We start from the raw sequence: 22,180 nt of genomic DNA on the forward strand, positions 1-22,180 counted from the left end.
GCTTGACGTTTTCTTTCTTTGTTGTGTCTTTATCTGATTTTGGGATTAGGATGATGTTGCCTTCATAAAAAGAGTTTAGGAGTCTTCCATCATTTTGAGTTTTTTTTAATATTCTGTGAAAGATAGGGGTTAGTTTTTCCTTAAATGTTTTTTAGAATTCTCCTGTGAAACCATCTGGTCCAGGCCCTTTGTGTGTAGGGAGTTTTTTTGATTATGGCTTCAATTTCATCTGCTGTTATTGGTCTATTCAGGCTTTCTGCTGCTTCTTCATTGAGTTTTGGAAGATTTTTCTAGAAATGTGTCCATTTCACCTAGGTTTTCAAATTTCTTGGCATACAGTTCTTCATAGTAATTTCTTACAATCCCTTCTATTTCTGTGGTATCAGTTGTAATCTCTCCTCTTTCATTTCTGATTGTGTTTATTTGTGTCCTCTCTCTTCTTTTCTTGATGAGCCTACTTAAAGGCTTGTTGATTTTGTTTATCTTTTGAAAAAACCAACTCCTGGATTCATTGATCCTTAGAATGGTGTTTTTAGTCTCTGTGTCATTTAAGTCTGCTCTGATCTTGGTTATTTCCTTCCTTCTACTAGCTCTGGACTGTCTTTTTTGTTGTTCCTCAAGTTCTTGTAGGCATAGGGTTAGGTTGTTTGTTTGAAATGTTTCTATCTTTTTTAGGCAGGCCTGTATTGCTATGAACTTCCCTCTCAGGACTGCTTTTGCTGTGTCCCATAAATTTTGAGTTGTTGTGAGTTCATTTTCATTTACTTCCAGAAACTTTTTGATTTTGTCTCTAATTTTGTATTTGACCTATTCATTGTGCAATAGCATGCTATTTTGTCTCCATGATTTTGAGTGTTTGGGGTTTTATCCCTTGGGGTTGGTTTCTAGTTTCTGTCCCTTGTGGTCAGAGAAAGTGCTTGGTATGATTTCAATTTTCTTGAATTTATTGAGGCTCATTTTGTGTGTTATCATGTGGTCTATCTTTGAAAATCCTCCATGTACATTTGAAAAGAATGTGTATTTAGCTTCTTTGGGATGAAGGGCTCTTTATATATCAGTTAAGTCCATTTCATCTAGGGCGTTGTTCAATGCCACAATATCTTTGTTGATATTTTGTTTGGAAGATCTATCCATTTTTGACAGTGGGTTGTTAAAATAACCTACTATAATTGTGATGCTGTCAATATCTTTCTTGAAGTCCTCTAAGATATTCTTTATGTATTTGGGTGCTCCTATTGGGTGCATATATATTTATAATGTTTATGTCTTCTTGGTGGATTCTTCCCTTCAGTATTATGAAGTGACCTTCTGACTCTCTCTTTATGGCCCTTTTTTAAAGTCTATTTTGTCTGACATGAGTATTGCTACCCTGGCTTTTTTTTCCCTATCTTTTTGCTTGGAAAATTTGTTTCCAACCCTTCACTTTCAGTCTGTGTAGGTCTTTTGTCCTGAGGTGGGTCTCTTGTAGGCAGCATGTGTGTGGGTCATGCTTTCTTATCAACTCAGCTATTCTATGTCTTTTGATTGGAGCATTTAATCCATTTACATTTAAGGTTATTATTGATAGGTTGTTATTCATTGTCATTTTCATATCTGTGTTCCTCTCTCTCTCTGTCTCTTTTCCTCCTTTTCCTTAAAGCAGTTTCTTTGGCATGTCTTGCAGAGCTGGTTTGGTGGAGGTGTATTCTTTTAGACTTCTTTTTTCTTGGAAGCTCCTTATTTGGCCTTCTATGTTGATTGAGTGCCTTGCTGGGTAAAGTAGCCTTGGTTACAGGCCTCTTGGAATATTTCTTTCCATTCTCTTCTTGCTTGGAGTGTTTCCACTGAGAAATCAGTTGCTAACCTTATTAGGGCTCTCTTGTATGTTACTTTCTGTTTCTCCCTTGCTGCCTTTAAGATTCTCGCTTTGTCTTGGACTTTTGCCATTTTAATGATGATGTTTCTTGAAGTGGGCCTCTTTGGGTTCCTCTTGATTGGGAATCTCTCTGTTTCCTGGGTTTGTGTGACTTTTTCTATCATCAAATTAGGGAAAATTTCCATCATTACTTTTTCAAATAGGGTTTCTCTCCCTTGCTCTTCTTCTTCTCCTTCTGGTATCCTTATCATTCAGATATTATTACATTTCATTTTGTTTTTTATTTCTCTTAATCCTTCTTCATTCTTTCTGAGTCTCTTTTCAGTTTTTTTCTCTTTCTCAGTGTTTTTTTTTCTATTTTGTCCTCCAACTCTCTGATCTCATTTTCTGCTTCATCAATCCTGCTTTTGATTTCTTTCACTGTGTTCTTCAGTTCACATATTGTATTCTTCATTTCCTCTTGGCCCATGTTGATAGTTTCTATTTCCTTTTTCATGTTGATATGGTTTCCAGTGAGTTCATTGTAGTTTCTCTGTAGTTTCTGGTAAGCTCATGGAGCTTCCTAATAACCATTGCTTTGAACTCAATATCTGGTAGTTGATTTCCCTGTATTTCATTTATCATTCTCTTTTAGGTTTCCTCCTTTCCTTTCATTTTGGGGTTGTTTCTTTGTCTTCTCATTGTTTGTGAGACTCTTCTTGTTAGCCTCAGTTTCTTAAATTGATTTCTTCTGACTCCCTGGGTTTATGGTGAGCTTCTGTGGTAGAATACCTGTGAGATTCAGTGGTGTATTCTTCTTCAGGTATCCTGGTGTTCACCTGTTCCACCTCCTTTTTTTGTGATTAGTTGGAGGAGTAAGGCAAAATGGTTTAGGACAGCAAAAGAATATTCTATACTATGTACAGTAGCAGCCAGTAAAGAAGAGGTAGGAGACCCTTTGGCTATGTATAGTGTTAACTGTGGTATACCAGCCAACTAGCCACTTTTTAGAAAGGAAGGAAAGAAGATAAGACTCTTGTCCGGGAGGGAAGAATTGTGAGTTGGATCTAGAAAGCAATGAGGATGTGGGAGGTCAGATTCTGAGGTAAGGTGAGAGTAAAGGATAGTGAATAGGTGTAGTGTATGAGCAAATAGAGTTAACCACTATAGTAATAGAGTTTAGGAAACAATGAAGTAGGCTAAGATCTGGGAGGGGTGTTGTGTAGTATTTACCATAGTATTGAACAGCTATTATTTACAATAATATTAGAGCAACAATCATATGACAGAATCTATGAGATGTAGATACCAAGAATAGGGAGTATCGGGTCTTCAGTAGTGTGCTCATGCAACACAGGTGAAGTGAAGGACAGTAAATTAGCAGTACACTATGAATGAGAGAATAGGGGAAACCTGTCAAATGATACAATATAAAGTAATTATATTGTAATATAATTCAAATAAAAAGTGTAAGAGTAATATAAAAATAATAATACAAATATGCAGTATCTTGCAGGTTCTCTGTAATAGCAAAGTGAAATTTGTCTCTTTGTCTCAGTTCTTGGGATGCTCCCTCTTTGGGTCCAACTCTGGTCTTGTCACAGTTTCAGGGTTTTTTGTCTAATTTTTGAGTATTTAAAAAAAAGCAGAGTAAGGAAGGTAGAAGAGATAAAATTTGAAAGAAAGGAAGAAAGAATAAAATGAGAAAGAAGAGAAGCAAAAGGAATTGAGAGATGAAAATTATAAAAATTAAAAAATTGAAAATTACTTAAAAAAATTAAGCAAACAAAAACCAAAAACACAAACAAACAAACAAAAACCCCTCTTGCTGGTTTCAAACTGGCCAAACTGTTTTCCTGTTCTTGCTGGCTGCGGCGGGCTGAGGGGCAGGTCCACAGGTGCTGTCTCCTGGTCTCCAGAGGCACACGTGCTGACTCTGGTTCCCCGGTGTGGTTCCTGGGTGTTCCACATAGCTTTCTCTCCCAGGGTTGCGGGTGTGCATGCCCTACCAGGCTGCCTATGGTAGCACGGGCTCAGGCGCACACTCCATCTAGGGCCTAGCATGGGTGCTCACAGCCCCCTGTGTGCTACTCAGACCTTACTGCTCTCTCTGCAACTCCAAGCAACCAGGTCACTCCTGGTGCTGCTCAAACCCCGCTTGGCCTGGGAAGGAGCACCCACCCAACTCTCTCCCAAGAGCCCTGTGGCCAGCCCAGTGGGCCCCGGGCCTGGGGCTGCAGCCTCCCTTGTCCCTGCGATGATCCCTGGGCCCTTATTGTCCTGTAGCAGTTTCCTTATCATTCCTTATCATTTAGTTTTTCAATGTCCGCTACAATTCTTGATCCCCTATTTTCATATATGCTGTGGTACTGTTGGCTGTCTGCTCTGTTCCTCTGTAGAGCAACCAGGTTTCTCTCCCGTGTGCAGGGGGAAGTGGAATATGCTCCCTCTTACCTATCCTCCATCTTCTCTCTCTCAACAATGTTTTGAAGGAAAGATCCAATGGAACTACACACAATAGTATAGTACCTGGCACATTAATAGGTGCTCAGTAAAAATTTATTACATGGATGAATAAATGAATCCAGGAGAGGTTATTTGCTCTTGGTTAGAAAAACTCCAAGCTAAGATTAAATTGGTTTATTTTTTGTTTTCTTTTCCTGGGTGTGCCTTTATGTTGCTGCTGCAATAAACCTATGTGTTGTGTTCTGTATTCATGTTAATGTTTAATTTTTTAAGGATTTACTTAGTTTGTGCTATTGTGGAAGACAAAAAGCCATAAGTAAAAATAGCCATCTCTCAGTATCATTGGGGAATTGGTTCCAGGGCCTCCCCCTGCCCCATGGATAACAAAATCTGTAGATGCTCAAATCTCTTCTATAACACGGCGTAGTATTGGTGTAGAATGTACCCAATCCTCTCATATACTTTTAATTCTCTCTAGCTTAATTATAATACCTAATACAATGTAAATGCTGTGTAAATAGTAATATTGTATCATTTACGGAATAATGACAAGGGAAAAAAGTGTGTACACATTTAGTACATACGCAACCATTGTGGGCCTAACTACATAGTGCATGTCAGCGAGAACTTAACTTTTTTTTTTTAATACTATTAATCAGTGGATGCAGAACCTGAAGATGCTGAAGGCTGACTATGCTACTGGGTGGGTCTGGACTTAGCTTTTTCCCAGGGAGAAAATTATTCAGCTAAATTCTATAATCGATCACTTGGTGTCATTCATGAATATTGATGACTATCTCAACAACTTGGGATTAGTAAGAATGATAAAACTGTACTTTTAAGAGAAAAAATGGGTTTTCTTCATTGATGTTAAGAATGTATCAGTTAGAATTATTCTTATTAGAGGATTTATAGCAATTAAGTGATTATTTTGAAGGTTTGTGATTTTTAATGTTCTAGTATTTGTTTTATTCATTGCTTGTTTCGCCTACTACAACCTCTTTAAAATGTTTTTTAATTTAAAAATTGATGAGATTTGGATGGTTGGCAGAATGATGGGAAGGACTAAATACCTACAGCTGCCTACACGTCATTATTCTGAGATGTTGTTATTAAAATGGTTTAGCTAGCAGCTGGAATGTGACTCTCAGAGGAGGGTTTGGCCCTTCTAATCTATCCAATCTCTGCCTTCCTTTAAAATTAAGAAGCCTAATTTTCGACAATGAATTATGTCTGTGATGCACCCCCCACCCCCGAATTACAAATGCTGAGCAAAGAGACTATGTTTGTTTGTCCTTGAAGAGTTGCCTTTGGACGCTGGCACAGAACATCCAGCTCCTGAGATTTACTAGCGCACATAGATGCCGAAGCTGAGAGGTGGGCTAGGATTCAGCATGACATCACCTAGGGGTTCCAGCTCCATTTCCATGTGGGCCTCTTGGCTCTACACTCCCCCATGCCCTCAAGACATTCTAAAGATGGGCATGGCACTTCTAAGCATCTCATCTCAGCATATGGTCTAGAGAAAGAGAGCTACTTTTTGGAGGTCACAGAAGATGGAGGAAGATCTGCTCCAAAGGTCCCAAGGAAAAGCAGTGTGTGTGAGTCTTTGGCCCAGGATGATTCCCAGCCCCATTCCTGAACCCATCTGTGGTGATGAGAGTAGGATTTCCTTTGAAGCAGTCGGGCCCACCCATGGGGCTAGGGGTAGGGCCAGCTTCTGAGGGAATGCACTGGAGGAGAGGTGAACACATGAAAAAATCAGGATTTTATTAGGAAGGATGAAATATATGCTGGCTGGACAATCAAAGGAGTATCCTCTACACTCCCTGTTGTGCCCCCAGTAGCTAGAACAATGCCTGGCATGTAATAGGCTGTAAATAAATATTTATTAAATTAATTTGCTCTTTTATTTCTGGTTTTATTTCCCAAATTCTGATTGTTTTTGTTTGCTGGGAGGTATATGTTTATACATTGCTTATTATTATTTTAATTTTAAGTGCTATTTTATTTTTTAATTTATTTCTATTTCTATTAGAGAGAGAGAAGGAGAAAGGGATGGGGAGAGGGAGAGAAACATTGATGCGAGAGAGAAACATCAATCAGTTGCCTCTTGTACACATCCTGACCAGGGACCAAACCTGCAACCCAGGCATGTGCCCTGACCAGGAGTTGAACTGGCAACCTTTTGCTTTGTGAGATGATACCCAACCAACTGAGCCACACCAACCAGGGCTTAAGTGCTGTTTTAAAAAATACTTATTTAAATAGCCTGTGGCTATTTCACAATTAATATAATTATTAAAAACAATTTATAATTAAAACAATGTGGTAGATATGTGTATAGTCAACTTTGCTAGTGTATCTCTTTCTGAAAGATCATTTTTAGTGAAACTAGGAAAGCAAATTCAATCCATTATTTATAACTTGTAAGCCAGTAGAAGTATAAAAGGGCTTGTCATGTTGTAATAATGACATATTGTAGAAAACCATAAAATCTTCCATTACTCACTGACACTCGTTCAGTTAAGAGAAGCAAATTTAGTGTGAGATTACTATAAATCCTATAACTAATGTAGTGGTGGTGATGCTTTGATAAATGAAGCCTCTCAGAAGATATTCAGAAGTTTCCCACTGATCTGTAGTAATATGGGTGTAGCATAATTTATCTCTTGATGTTATAAACTGCAATTAAATTCTTGTATTGCTGGGGCCATTGTTGGCTTATTTAGCATGAATATAGCATCCAGATATGGATTCTGATTCTGTGCCACGGTGCTTGTTGTCCTGTAGGCAGCCCAGGTCTCAGAGCTGCTGATTTCTCTGTTTCATCACATCCCGAAATGTGCAATGTGGCACTTGATTACTTGAGTAATGGCTGGTGGACTAGGGTGCACACTTTGTGGCTCTAAAAGATTTTAATTGATGTATTTGAGGATAAAAACCTGTTTTCTGGTTGGCCTTTAGGCTAATAGCCCAGAACACTTTCCAACATTGAGCTTTGTGGCTTAAAAAATATTGGTTTTTAGAACCAGTGGAGAATAAAGTGTAATGACTGTTTAAGGCCTTCTTTTCTTTCCCCCACTGTCATGTTCCTCTGTGTTGTTAATCCCAACTAGGAATTCCAACTTTTAGACCCTGAGTTTAGTACTCCTGGCCCATTATTTTATGCACTAGTGATCAGAAAACGTTGATGTTCAAAACTTGACCTGGGGCTTCCCTTGTTTGAAAACATTCCTGAAACATCATGGCTGCAAATTTGAGAAAGTGAGCATCTCCTCAACAGGGTATATTTGGTGTGCATTGAGAGACAGTGTTAAATGGTCTTCATTGAATCATAGAGCCCTTGATGATCTAGTGAGGTTGAAAATTGATGGAAGTAAGAAGAGTGAGGCGAGAGACTCCTTTTAGTATTGAGTGTCCAGTTGACATTGACACTAGGCTTGTATGCCAGCGCCATTGGCCTGATTATGTGGTTTTCAGGGTCAGTGCTCAGCAATGCCTGAGAGGGGTACAGAGAAGCTAGAGGTGGATGAGTTGATTCAGGTCAGAGAGACAAGGGGCAAGAGGTTGAAGGTATTTGTACTAATAATATTTGAAGTGATGGATCGTGGGGTTGAGGCAAAGAACTGAAGTCAGGAAGCATTCGATATATTGAAAGAAGACAGCTACTGAAAGACTTCATTCACTGCTTCATTAAACATTTAGACATGTTTTCTGAAACTTTATTTCACCACTATTTGATCTTTTTTTTGTGCAACACTTTTTGGTTAATAATATGATTTAAGGAAGAAATTTAAGTTTATTGTGCTGAACTCACACCAACTCTGAAAAATAAGAAAAAAGAATTTACTGTAAAATTGAAATGTCATTTTCCTCCTGTCTGCTCATTATTGCTTCCTATTTGCATATTACTTAGGCTAATGAGAGACAATAGAATATATTTTAAGATGAGAATAAATCTAGCAAGGTTGATTACTGAATTTTTGTAAAACGTGGCAGTAAATGAATAAAGTAAAGCTTTAATAAACTTGATTGTTCTATTTTGAACTTTGTGAAATGGAAGAGCAAAATCCAGAAATCAGGTAAAAGCTCTGATGTATTCATGCTAAAAATTTAGATGATAACACTGTATTTATTCAAAAGGGAAAGGCTAGGAGAAAAGGAAAGTTAAGTATCCAAAATCTATTTTGTAATAGGAAAAATAATTTTAATGTAACATATGCATATTTTGGAAAATAAAATGAAAAGTAAAACTAGTTTCCATTATACTACTCAACAATAATCCAGATATTGTTTTTTTCTGTGTAGAGATTCTTTTGTTACAGTTGGGGTTATTTTTAGTATGTTTCAAACATTTATGTTACTTGAAAAGATTAAGTGGGTAGTTGAAGGAGAGAAAGTGACAGTTTCACTCATGGTTAATAGTACAGTGTGGTCAATTGTTGAGAGAAATCTTACAAAAGGTGCAACTCTGCAATAGACTATAGTTTCATACTTGTTTTTGTAATTAAATATTTTTAATAGAGCTATGGCTGTAAAATTTAGTTCTTATGGAAATGGAGACCTAGAATAACCAAGATAATTTTGAAAAATAATATAGTTGAAGGATTTACACTACCAAATTGGCATCAGCCTAAGGATAGACATAAAGATCAATGAGAGAATAAAAAGGCCAGTGATAAAACCACATATTTATGATAATTTATTTGATAAAGGTACCAAAGTATTCCAATGGGGAAAGGAAGATCTTTTCAACAAATGTTACTGGCACAACTGCCCATGCAAGTGTAAAATGGGGAACTTGTTTGCACTTCTAGGAAACCAAATAGGAAAATGACCTCAAGTGAGTCATGGACCTAAATGGAAGAGTTAAAGCTAAAACTCTTAGTAGTTTTTTGTTTTATATGTGTGACTTTGAGTTAGGAAAGATTTCTTAGATATTACATCCAAAGCATGACCCTAAAAGAAAACATTAATAAATTAGACTTTACTAAAATTAAAAGCTTCTGCTTTTCACTTATGAAAATGAAAATACAAGCTACAAATAAAAAACTTTTGTTCTACAGAAGATCCTTTTAAAAGGATGAAAAGATAAGCTACAGATTGGGAGAAAATATTTCCAAACCATGTATCTTAGAATGGGCAATATCCAGAATACATAAAGAGCCTTCAAATGCAACAGTAAAAAAAAATAATTCACATTGAAAATAGGCAAAGGACAAAGTCATGGACAGACTTCACAGATATTCCCATGCAGAGGAGATGCAGATAACAGATTAACACATGAAAAGGTGTTTAAGTCATTAACCATCGGGAAAATACACACTAAAACCATTATGAGTCATCACTACCCACCTAGTGGAATGGCTAAAATAAAAATAGTGACAATAGCAAATGCTGCTGAAAATGCAGAAAAACTGGACCACTGACATATTGCCAGTGGGAATGTCAAGTGGTAAAGCCACTCCAGAATTCACTTCAGCAGTTTCCTTGCCTAAACTAAACCTGTCTTTACCATGTGCTCCGGCTACTGCACCATTGTGCATTTATCTCAGAGAGATGAAAACTTATGTTCATACATAAACCTGTACACAAATGCTCATAGCAGTTTTATTCAGAATTGCAAAAAATTGAAAACTACTCAGATGTCTTTTACTGGGTGAATGGTCAAACAGCTGTGGAATAGCCATACCATGGAATACTATGCAGTAATATAAAGGAACAAATGATGCCTGCAGCAACTTAGATGGATCTCCAGGGAGTTATGTTAAGTGAAAAAAGTCAGTATCAGAAGATGGAATAAGGTTCTTAAAATAACCAAAGTATGGAGATGGAGAACAGATTAATGATTGGCAGGGGTCAAACTGGGGAAGGTGTGGCTATGCAGGATAGCATGAAAGAGTCCTCTGGTGATGGAGCACTTTTGTATCTTGAGTGTGGTGAATGTTACATGAACTGAAAATGTTATAAAATTGTGTCAAACTGATGTTCATAATACTAATCATTTGGAAAAGCAAATCAAAACCACCCATTAGGACTTCATACCCACTAGGATGGCTATTATTTTAAAAAAATAGAAAATCACAAGTATTGGTGAGCATGTGTAAGAATTGGAACCTTGTACATTACTGGTGGGAATGCAAATTGGTAAAGCATTTATGAAAAATAGCATAAAGATTTCTCAAAAAATTAAAAATAGAATTACCATAGGATCAAGCCATCTTGCTCACTTCTGGGTATATAGCCAAAAGAATTGACATCAGAGACTCACATATTTGTACACCCACATTTCTGAAAGCATTATTCACAGTAGGCCAAGGTGGAAACAATCCAGATTTTCATTGATGAGTGGACAGATAAACAAAATGTGTGTATACATACAATAGAATATTATTTAGCCTTAAAAAGGCAGGAAATTCTGACACATGCTACAACATGGAGGAGCCTTGAGAACATTGTGCTAACTGAAATACACTAGATGCAAAAGGACAAATATTGTATGATTCTACCTACATGAGATACCTAGAAGAGTGAAATTCATAGAGAAGAGTGGAAAGGGAGTAACAACAGAATGGGGTGTTAAGGTTTCATGAGGACAGAGTTTCAGTTTTGCAAGATGAGAAGACTTCTATGGCTGGATGGTGATGACGGTTGTACAACAGTGTGAAGGTACTTAATGCCAAGGAAACGTACACTTAAAATTGGTTAAGATGGTGAAAAGTATGTTGTGTGTAGTATTTTACCACAATAAAAATGCATAGAGCTATACACACATACACCTATGCAGAAATTAGTGTATTTAAAACTAGTTAAATCTGGATAAAATTTGCAGATTTCACAAGTGTCAATTTTCGGGTTTGATATTTTACTGTAGTTAAGTTAAGCAGGATGTTATATGGGGGCAAACTAGATGAAGAATCCATGGGACTTCCCTCTATTTTTTATTGTTACTTCCTGTGAATCTATAATTATTGCAAGATAAAAAATTGTATTTTAAAGACAAGCCACAGATATTCTTGGTGTATGGGAAATAGACAAAACTATTTGTAATTATTGGAAGTGTTTGCCATTTTGCTGGATTTTTCATATATATATAGGAATTAAAATTCTAAGGTTTAGTAGATTTTTCCATTTGCACCCTTTTTTTGCCTACTCCAAATAACTACACTGAAATTTATTATCCATGATAGAGTTCGACTTCAGGAAATTATATTTTTCAAATGAATGAATGAATGAATGAACAAACCTGTATAGTAGGCTTTATCCTAACAGATTTGATTTGGGTGTTTAAGAAAAGAATCATTCCTATTTTGCTTTGCAGAAATCTTATTTTTTAAATATATCATCTGGTAAACATTAGTGAGAAAATTTGGCAAGAATACAGACTTTTGTGTTCAACTAGATTGAAAAATGTTGAACACATTTCAGTTGTTCTTGGCAACTGCATTATGCTAGGAGGCCAACAGAAAGGCATTAGTAGTGTTTACTCTGTGGATAAAGGGGGAGAAAAGGAGATGACATTGATTATTAGCCTTTTTTGAAGGCTGGACTCCAATTACTGTGCTAGTTACATTTATCCTGACTTTTGTTGCCTTATTTTATGCCTTATGTAGAGGGCGTTAAGTGTTCTCCAGAAGAGGAAATTGAAGCCCAGAAACATTTGGGCCTTTTCCCAAGGCTAGAGTGCTGAAGAGTCCCTGAAGGAGGATCCAGGCTTGTTTGGGGAAGGGAGTGAAGTGTGCAACTGGGGGCAGGTTTTGGGTCAAATTTAGGAGTGCACAGGTCTTTATCCCCTTTATTCATCTTTGGCTTTGGATGACCTTGGTTTATAAGCAGAAGTGTGTATAGCATACACATGTGGATTGATCTTAAAGAATATTAAATACTGTGTTTCAGAGAGTAGATAGATATCTGATGATTAATCTACATTCAGTAAGTATTTACTGAGCCCTTAATTGGCCCCAGGCAATATTTTGGACACTGGGGATATGGCAGGGAACAAACCAGACCAAATCAAAGAAAATAAGTAAAATATATGTATGTTAGATAGTGGCAAGGATTTGAAGGGAAGATAGAATGTGGTGAGACAGGCTGATATTTTGAATAAGGTCATTAGGGACAGCTTTCCAGGCCCACCTGAACGTGGTGAGGAGTCAGACATGCAGATCTGTTGGGGAAGGACTTTACAGCCACAGGGAATGGCAATTCTAACAGCCCTGGGATGAAAATGGAACACAGAGAGGCTGATGTGTCCACAGCATAGTGACTGGGTCGGGTGTGGCGTGGTTGGGAAGAGCCTTGGAGGCCATTGTTAGGACTTCGGCTTCACTGTAGGAGATGGGAGGAGGCTGGAGGGTTTTAAGCAGAGGTGTTACCATCCAACTTAATGTTGAAAGGATCACTGCTGGGATTTCGTAGAGAAGAGAGGCTGTAGGAATCCCAAGAAGCAAGCAGGGATACCAGTTAGAAGGTGGTTGTAGTAAAGCAGGCAGATCACAGAAGCTTGGGTTGGATTGGTGGTGGTGGATGTGGTGAGAAGTTGGATTTTGATGATGTTTTTCGGATTGGGCCCATAGGACTTGCTGATGGATTAGGTATGCAGTATGAGAGATGAAGGGACTGAGAAGAGCTTGAAGTTCTTTGGCTAAAGGAGATTGTGGATGCCATTCGGCTGAGATGGGGCAGAGGATTGGAAGGGCAGATCAGGAGCTCAGATTTGGATATGTATGAGAGTTCCGAAGGCAGGTGAGTGTTGCCCATGTGTAAATCATTACTGCAGCAACTTTGAGTAGAAGTAAGTATATGATATGGTTTTACTGCTCTCAAGGAACTTGCTGATAAATTAAAGGGGTTAAAGTGCACACAAATTTAAAAAGTATGTGAAGGTTTATAAGTGATATGGACCAAAGCTGCTTGAAAACTTCAGATGAGTGGTCACCATGGTGAGGAATTAGCATTTTCCCTGGCTTTGACGTGTGTGTAGGTTTGGTAGGTTAGAAGGCTGGGGAGGTACAGAAGTCAGAACTCCACTGTCAGGGGCTAAACTGTGATGGCCAACATATGGGTTTGATAGGGAGACTGGATGGGTGTAAGGTTGAGAACAGCCCTGGGGTCCTGCTGGGGAGTTTGGCTTTAATTCTCTAGGCAATAAGCCACTGAAGGGGGTTGATTTATGTAGTTGATCTGATTAAAATACTGTGTTAGGAAGTTTAATCACCCCCATAAAGATTCCTGGAAGTAGGCCTCTTTGGTATTTTAACTGTGCTTCTTCTCTGGGCGGCTTCCTCATTATTGACTACAGTTTTCCTGATACACTCATTCCTTTTGGCCCCCCTGGATGCTACGAATTTCTTATTTGCCTCCGGCCTCTCTGACAACAGCTCCCTTCCCGACATGCTGAGGCAGTATTTATTGAGAGTGCATTGTGGCAGACCTTGTGCTGGAGCTGGAGGACAAAGCAGGTGGCCCAGTGGGGAGCAGGCATTAAATAAATTACCCACATCACTGCATAATTTCAATTTTCCTAAAGTAGAACTACAAAACACAGAGGAAGGGAGTTCAGGGTGGACCCCCTGAAGAACAGGCTTTTAAGCAGAGGTCTGAAGCCTGAATAATGCTGGGAGAAAGGAAGGGGGAGGAGCATTCTTGCCCTAAGACCATATGTTAAGCCTTGCTATGGGACTCCGCTCAGGAAGGAAAACAAAGGTGGTGCACCTGCTGAGTCTGTGCTGGGTGGGGCCTCTCATCTCACACCACTCCCCTGTGTGGAATCTCATGTTTTTGGCCTCAGCTATCATCAGGCAGTAATTTCAACCTCTCCCCTCACTTCTGACATCTAAACTTCCTCCTCCTCAGGCTTCCCCACCTGCATGTCCTAAAGGCACCATGGACTTAGCATATCCTAAACTTGATGAGGTATGATGTATATTCTCCCTTTGCCATTTCTCAAGGGAAGGTGTTTAACTTGGGCTTCCACTTTCTTCATGCCTTTCTCCTTGTTCCAGACACTGTTTCTACTTTTCTTGCCTGTCAAAACGCAGCTCAAATGTTGCTCTTTTGCAAAACCTTTTCTTACCCACTTATCACTCCTACCTGGCTTTCTGGCAGAAGGAATTAATCCTGTGACCCTGTCAAACACCGTCCATTGTGCTATTGACATTATTGATTTGTACTGCTGACCACTGTATGTCTGTGTTATTAATGGATTGAGTCCTTCTAGACCTTTCTTCCCTGGTACCTTGCATGGCACTTGAGGCTGGAAGTTTTAGTAGACAACTGTTTTATGAGTAGATTAAAAACGACTGTCGAAACATTGATGAAACTGCTTTAAATAAGACAGTAAAAGTAGAGAGAAAGGAAAAGTCATGTGTAATACAGAATGAGAATATATCAAATGAAGAGAAGTCATCTATCTGATTTTCCCCTTGGAGTCTTAACCAGGGCTGCTGGCCATTCAAGAGAAAATTGGTGCCTTGAGATATTACAATCAACCTTTGTGTTTCATCATTTACATTTAAAATTGCATTGTTGATGTCTAGGGCAAAGGGTAAGGGACAAAACACATCGTTTGGGAAGACTAATTAAGGAAAAAGAAATAAAATTGTATGCTAACTCACTCACTCCCCAAGCAAAAATGTAACTGATAGTGCAGACTGATAACCAAGAATCTGTCGGAAGTAACTGGTGTTTACCAAGGGTGATTCATAGAATCCATGTCTCTTCATTTCTCTTTAATTCTTTGTGATGATGGCGGTGACAAGGTCATTGTTCCCTTGTTCTCGACTCCTCCCAGGGGGGATGGCTCTTCAGAAACTTCCTGTTCTGTGTGGCAGGCTTCAGAACACAAAGAACAGAAAGAATGTCTCATGTTGGTGACATTTCATTCAAGGTTTTTTTAAAAAACTCCTTATTTTTTAAGGCAGCCAGCAGTTAGGGGTTCACTTGACTTGCAAGGATGATTGAATTAAGACACACATTGCCTACCCAGAGTGCTTCAGCTCCTCCGCACAGTAGCATTTTCTCCTGTTGCACCAGGCGTGCAGGTACATGCTCATTATTTCTGACTTTCTAATTATAGCAAAGTCATCATAGATTTGGGTGAGTTGTCTAGTTATTAGATAATTACTCTGTTGCAGGGCATCTGAAGTTGCAATGAATTTGACGTGTGCCCCGAGCAGGGGCATCTTCTGTGTTTGAGGCTTCTGAGTTTTCCCTCAGTGTATGTGTTTATTACAAACGATTTGATTAAACACAGAGCAGTGATTTACGTGGCATGCTGAGGTTTGCATTTCAAAAGAAAGGGTAAGCGATTTTTTCTCTTGGAGAGAGGGTAGCTGTTGCTGAGGAGATGTGGGGAAAACATTACACTCTAAGGTGCTCTAGCTTGTGGTTCTAAGTATTCCCATAATGAACAACCAGCAGCAGTAAAGTTGAGCCCCAAGCAGTAGGACTTGGCTTGGCCTCACTAAAGCCCTTCCTTTTGTGTATGTTTGTGTTTTCTGCTCTTACATGGGGTTTGAGTGAGAGAAGGCATGTACAGTCCATTGGGTGGGAATGGGAGAGGGTGGGGGAGGGGATGCAGGATGCCCCACTGTTCTCCAATGATACTCAGGGTCTTGGCTATATTTGTCCATAGCTGCACTCCAGTGCCTGTTTTGGAGAACTTAGCAGGAAAGTTTCTATTCATTGTAGCAGCTTTCTATGGCGCTATAAAGCATAGTATTGTCCCTGAAACATCCGCTATTTGGGTCATGTAGCTTCATTTGTAATGATTTGTACTCTATAAGCACAGAATGGCCTCAATTATAGGAGCTCTTGGTGGTTATAGCATAATCCTAGAAGATGGCTTGGAAGGAACCTTATTAAAACATCTAGACAGGCATATTTCAAACATAGTGATTTGCGTGCTGTATTCAGGATTTTTGGCATATCTGCGAACTACTTGCACTCTTAATTATTTAATACTTTTTCTCTAGATTAGATCCAGTGTTAGGCTTAGATTCATCCTAAACATAGTATCTGGATTTTGTAATGTTGTAGCTTGGACTCTGGAGCCAGACCATCTGGGTTCAAATCCTAGCTCCACCTCGAACCAGTGTCGTCATAACCTGGAGTGAGTTTCTCCTTCGCTCTGTGTCTCTTTTCTCCCAAGTCAAAATGAGAATAATTGTAGTGCCTGTCTCATAGGTTTTCATGAGGATTAAGTGAAAAGAAAGAATGTAAAATGGTTATAGTGGTAAGTGCTTACAAAATGCTAGCTATTGTTATTAGTTATATATTTTTCTAATAAACGTGAAACCATTTAACCATTTAAAAGCTCACTTCTGTGCCAGCTAACATTAGATGACATTCTCTTTATGGGTCTCTATCTTGCTTTCAGGAGCCTTGATCTAGTCATTTAGTCTATACCTTCTTTGTGTTTAGTCCTTTCCTAAATTACCATGGACTCAGGTTGCCATGGATCCCATTCCTGAGGCCGCTCTGACAGTTAAAACAGCCTGCCTTCATGGGGGCCCCATTGCTTCCTCCCATCCGCTCAAGTTTCCCCTTGGACAGCATGGGGACCAACTCTAATTCCTCTTCTCCATTGAAGTCCCTTACGTAATTGGAGAAAGCTGCCATGTCTTACGGTTCAGCTTTTCCTCTGAACCAGCCCCAGCCTGTTTGATGGTAGCTCTTTTCATGGAAAGAAGCCGTGGGAGAAGAGGTTTGTCCTAAGGCCCCTGAGATACACTTTGCTGTTACTAATTAGTGGTTAGAAACCCTGTGAGCACCTGGAACCTGGAAGCATCCAACGTCTTTTCAGATGTAAAAGTTGCAGGTGGAAGGTGAATACAGCTAACATTTTTATTAAGAACCAGAAGTTTTTTATTTGAAGAAGTCTTGGAAAACTAGGACCTGTGGTTCCTTCCATGAGAGGGAACTGGATGGCAAGTGAACTTGCTTTTTGCTGTATCCTCTTTTATCTTTCCATTTTTATGCTGTACAATGTTACCTATTAAAAAGACTTTACATGTACATACTAGAAAAGTGGAATCAGTCTACTGGAACTGGGACATATCTTTAAAAATAATATGAAGGAGTTTCACCAATGGTCAATTCCTAAATGAATGAAAAGATAGCAAAATGGGTGTAGTGCTCTGAAAGAATACAAAATAAATAAAAACTACAACAAAACCTCATCTCTATCCTGTACCCTCCATCCTCTCTTTTCCTTACCAGTCCATTTGGTAAGGCTAATTCCTACTTCCCCTTTAAGATCAGCTCTGCTGTTATTTCGCCCTGGGAAGCCTTCCTTCTGTGCCCTAACCATTTTCACCAGGCTGTGGCCAGGGTGTCCTTCCTGTTTCCTGAATATTCTATGCAGGCTTCCAGAACCATATGATTCTATTTACCATAGCCATGGTTTTTGTGCTGAGATATACTATTGTATTAGTTTTAGGTGTACAACATGATCTGATATTTGTATCGGTTGGGAAATCATCACTACAGTAATTCAAGTTAATAGTCATCATGATACATAGTTACAAATTTGTGTCTATAATGAGAACTTTTAAAATCTATTCTTTTAACAACTTTTAAATATACAATTCAGTATTATTAACTGTACTCACTGTGCTGTACATTACACCCCCAGGACTTACTTATAGTTGGAAGTTTGTACCTTTTAACTCCCTTCACCCATTTCACCCACTTCACCCACCTCCAACCCCAACCTCTGGCAACCACCAATCTGTTTTCTGTAGCTATGAACCCCTTTGTTGCTTTAGGTTCTACATATAAGTGAAATCATATAGTATTTGTCTATCTCTGACTTATTTCACTTAGCATAATGCCTTCTGGGTCCATTCATGTTGTCATAAACAGCAAGATTGCCTTCTTTTTTTAAAAGATTTTATTTATTTATCTTTAGAGGGTAAGGAGAGAGGGAGAGAAACATCAATGTATGGTTGCCTTTCATGCGTCCCCTGCTGGAGGCTCACCTGCAGGGAACCAGCCTGCAACCCAGGCATGTGCCCTGACTGGGAATCGAACTGCGATCCTCTGGTTCGCAGGCCTGTGCTCAATCCACTGAGCTACACCAGCCAGGGCGATTGCCTTCTTTTTTTAATGGATGGATAATAATTCATTGTATAATTTCATTATGAGTGTATATGTATGTACATACAAACATATGCACATTTATACATATTACACATCTTATTTTCTTTATCCATTAATTCATTGATGGCCACTGAGGTTACTTCCATACCTTGTCTATTGTAACTACAGTTGCAGTGAATTTGGGGGTGCATATATCTTTTTGAGTTAGTGTTTTCTTTTTGAGGGGATAAATACCCAGAAGTGGAACTGCTGGACAATATTGTAATTTTATTTTTAATTTTTGAAGGACCTCCATACTGTTTTCTATAGAGTCTTCACCAGTTTACATCCCCACAACAATGCAGGAGGGTTTCCTTTTCTCCACATCCTCGCCAGCACTTGTTTTTTGTCTTTTTCATGATAGCCATTCTTAGTGGTGTGAGGTGATATCCCATTGTGGACTTGATTGGCATTTCCCTGATAATTAGTGATATTGAGCACCTTTTCATTATCAGTTGACCATCTTTACATGTTTGGAAAAATGTCTGAACATTTTAACTAGTCAGTTTATCTGACCATTTTTAAATTGGATAGGTGGTTTTATTGTTACTGAGTTGTATGAGTTCTTTATACACTTTGACTATTAACCCCTTAACAGATATATGATTTGCAAGTATATTCTCTTATTCTGTAGGTTGCTTTTTCACTTCATTGGTGATTTTTAAAATTTTTTTAAGTTTTGTTGTGCAGCTTTTTAGTGTGATGTAGTGGATTTTAGTGTGATGTGATGACCTAGCACTTGTTTATTTTTGCTGTTGGTGTCAAATCCAGAAAAAAGAAAATTATCACCAATGCTGACATCAAGGAGATTACTCTCTATGTTTTCTCCCAGGAATTTTATGGTTTCAGGTCTTACATTCAAGTCTTTAATCCACTTTGAATTAATCTGTTTGCAAGGTGTAGCTATGGTCCAGGTTCATTCTTTTTCCTGTGGCTGCCCAGTTTAATCTATGGAGGAAACACCCTATTTTATAATCTTGGCTCCTTTGTTGGTAGTTAATTGACCATATACATGTGGTTTTATTTGAGGGCTCTCTATTCTGTTCTGTTGATCTTTGTGTCTGTCTTTATAGCCAACCATACTGTTTTGATTACTATAGCTTTGTAATATAGTTTGAAACAGGGAGTGAGATGTTTCTAGCTTTGTTATTTTATAGTAGAGATTTATTTTTATTTTTTAATATATTTTATTGATTATGCCATTACACTTGTTTTATTTCCCCCTTCAATCCCCTCCACCCTGCACACCCCCTCCCCCACCATTCCTTCCGTTTAGTTTGTGACCACATGTCTCAAGTTCTTTTTTTTTCCCATTTTTTATTTAATTATTTTTCAAGTACAGTTTTCTGTCTATTACTCCCATCCCATCCCACCCTCATGCTCCCCCCTCCCTCCCATTTCCACCATCTCAGTTGTTGTCCATGTATCCTTTATATAGGTTCCTCTAAATCCCTCCCCTATTTCCCCTGAAATTCCCTCCCCTCTCCTCTCTGGTCACTGTCAGCCTGTTCTCTATTTCAGTGTCTTTGGTTAAATTATGCTTGTTTGTTTGTTTTGTTCTTTAGCTTCCTGATAAAGGTGAGATTATATGGTATTTGTCCTTCAACACCTGGCTTATTTCACTCAGCATAATGCTTTCCAGTTCCATCCATGATATTGCAAAAGGTAGGAGCTCCTTCTTTCTTTCTGCATCATAAAACTCTATTTTGTATATGTACCATAGTTTTTTGATCCATTCATTTACTGACGGGCACCTAGGTTGCTTCCAACACTTGGCTATTGTAAATTGTGCTGCTATGAACATTGGGGTGCATAGGTTCTTTGGGATTGGTGTTTTAGGGTTCTTAGGATACAATCCTAGCAGTGGAATTGCTGGGTCAAAAGGCAAGTCCAATTTTAATTTTCTGAGAAAATTCCATACTGTTCTCGATAATGGTTGTACCAGTCTGCAATCCCACCAACAGTGGACCAGAGTCCCCTTTTCCCCACACCCTCTCCAAGATTTGTTGTTTATTGCTTTGTTTATGATAGCCATTCTCACCGGTGTAAAGTGGTATCTCATTGTGGTTTTAATTTGCATCTCTCTGATAGCAAGCGATATTGAGCATCTCTTCATATGTCTCTGGATCCTCTGTATGTCCTCCTTGCAGAAGTGTCTGTTCAAGTCCTTTCCCCATTTTTTAATTGGGTTAGTTGTCTTCTTAGAGTGAAGTCGTGTGAGTTCTTTGTATATTTTGGAGATTAAACCTTTGTCTGAGGTATCATTGGCAAATATGTTTTCCCATACAGTTGGTTGTCTTTTTATTTTAATGCTGTTTTCTTTAGCTGCGCAGAAGCTTTTTATTTTGATGAGATCCCATTTGTTTATTCTTTCCTTTATAGTCCTTGCTCTAGGGGACATATCAGTAAAAATGTTGCTGCGTGAAATATCTGAGATTTTCCTGCCAATGTTCTCCTCTAGGACTTTAATGGTGTCATGGCTTATATTTAAGTCTTTTATCCACCTTGAATTTATTTTGGTGTATGATGTAAGTTGGTGCTCGAGTTTCATTTTTTTGCATGTAGCTGTCCAGTTCTCCCAACACCATTTGTTGAAGAGGCTATCTTTACCCCATTTTATGATACTGCCCCCTTTGTCGAATATTAATTGACTGTAGAGAGTTGGGTTTATTTCTGGGTTCTCTATTCTGTTCCATTGGTCTATGTGCCTGTTTTTATGCCAGTACCAGGCTGTTTTGATTACAGTAGCTTTGTAATACAGTTTGATATCGGGTATTGTGATCCCTCCTACTTTGTTCTTCTTTCTCAGAATCGTAGCTGCTATTTGGAGTCTTTTATGGTTCCATATAAATTTTTGAAGTGTTTGTTCTGTGTCTGTGAAATATGCCATTGGTACTTTGATAGGTATTGCATTGAATCTGTAAATTGCTTTGGGTAGTATGGACATTTTGATGATGTTAATTCTTCCAGTCCATGAACACTGTATATGTTTCCATTTGCTTATGTCTTCCTTGATTTCTTTCTTCAGTGTTGTGTAGTTTTCTGCATACAGGTCTTTTACCTCCTTGGTTAGGTTTATTTCCAGATATTTTATTTTTGTTTTTGCTATATCAAATGGGATTTTTTTCTTGATTTCTGCTTCTGCTGATTCATTGTTAGTATACAAAAACGCCTTTGATTTCTGGATATTGACTTTGTATCCCACTATTTTGCCAAATTCACTTATTAGTCCGAGCAGTTTTTTTGGTAGAGGCTATAGGATTTTCCATGTACACTATCATGTCATCTGCAAACAATGACAGTTTTGTTTCCTCCTTTCCGATTTGGATGCCTTTTATTTCCTTTTCTTGTCTGATTGCTGAGGCTAAAACTTCTAATACTATATTAAATAGAAGTGGTGAAAGTGGGCAACCTTGTCTTGTTCCTAATCTTAGTGAAAAAGCTTTTAGTTTTTGCCCATTGAGTATGATGTTGGCTGTAGGTCTTTCACATATGGCCTTTATTATATTGAGGAGTGCTCCCTCTATTCCCACTTTGCTGAGTACCTTTATAATAAATGTGTGTTGTACCTTATCAAAAGCTTTTTCCGCATCTATGGATATGACCATATGATTTTTGTCTTTGCTTTTGTTTATATGGTGTATTACATTTACTGATTTGCGGATATTGAACCATCCTTGCATCTCTGGGCTGAATCCCACTTGGTCGTGGTGTATGATCTTTTTGATGTATTGT

At 38.4% G+C, this 22,180-nt stretch overlaps 1 protein-coding gene across 1 annotated transcript in view; it reads left to right on the forward strand.

Moving 5' to 3' along the window:
• Positions 1–22,180, forward strand: part of MTUS2 (microtubule associated scaffold protein 2) — a 642,868-nt gene that overhangs the window by 69,057 nt on the left and 551,631 nt on the right. The gene's annotated exons all lie outside the window — the stretch shown is intronic.

This window comes from Sturnira hondurensis, unplaced genomic scaffold, assembly GCF_014824575.4.
Source record: "Sturnira hondurensis isolate 20B ecotype Veracruz unplaced genomic scaffold, ASM1482457v3 Scaffold0010428, whole genome shotgun sequence".
NCBI classification, from domain to species: Eukaryota; Metazoa; Chordata; class Mammalia; order Chiroptera; family Phyllostomidae; genus Sturnira; species Sturnira hondurensis.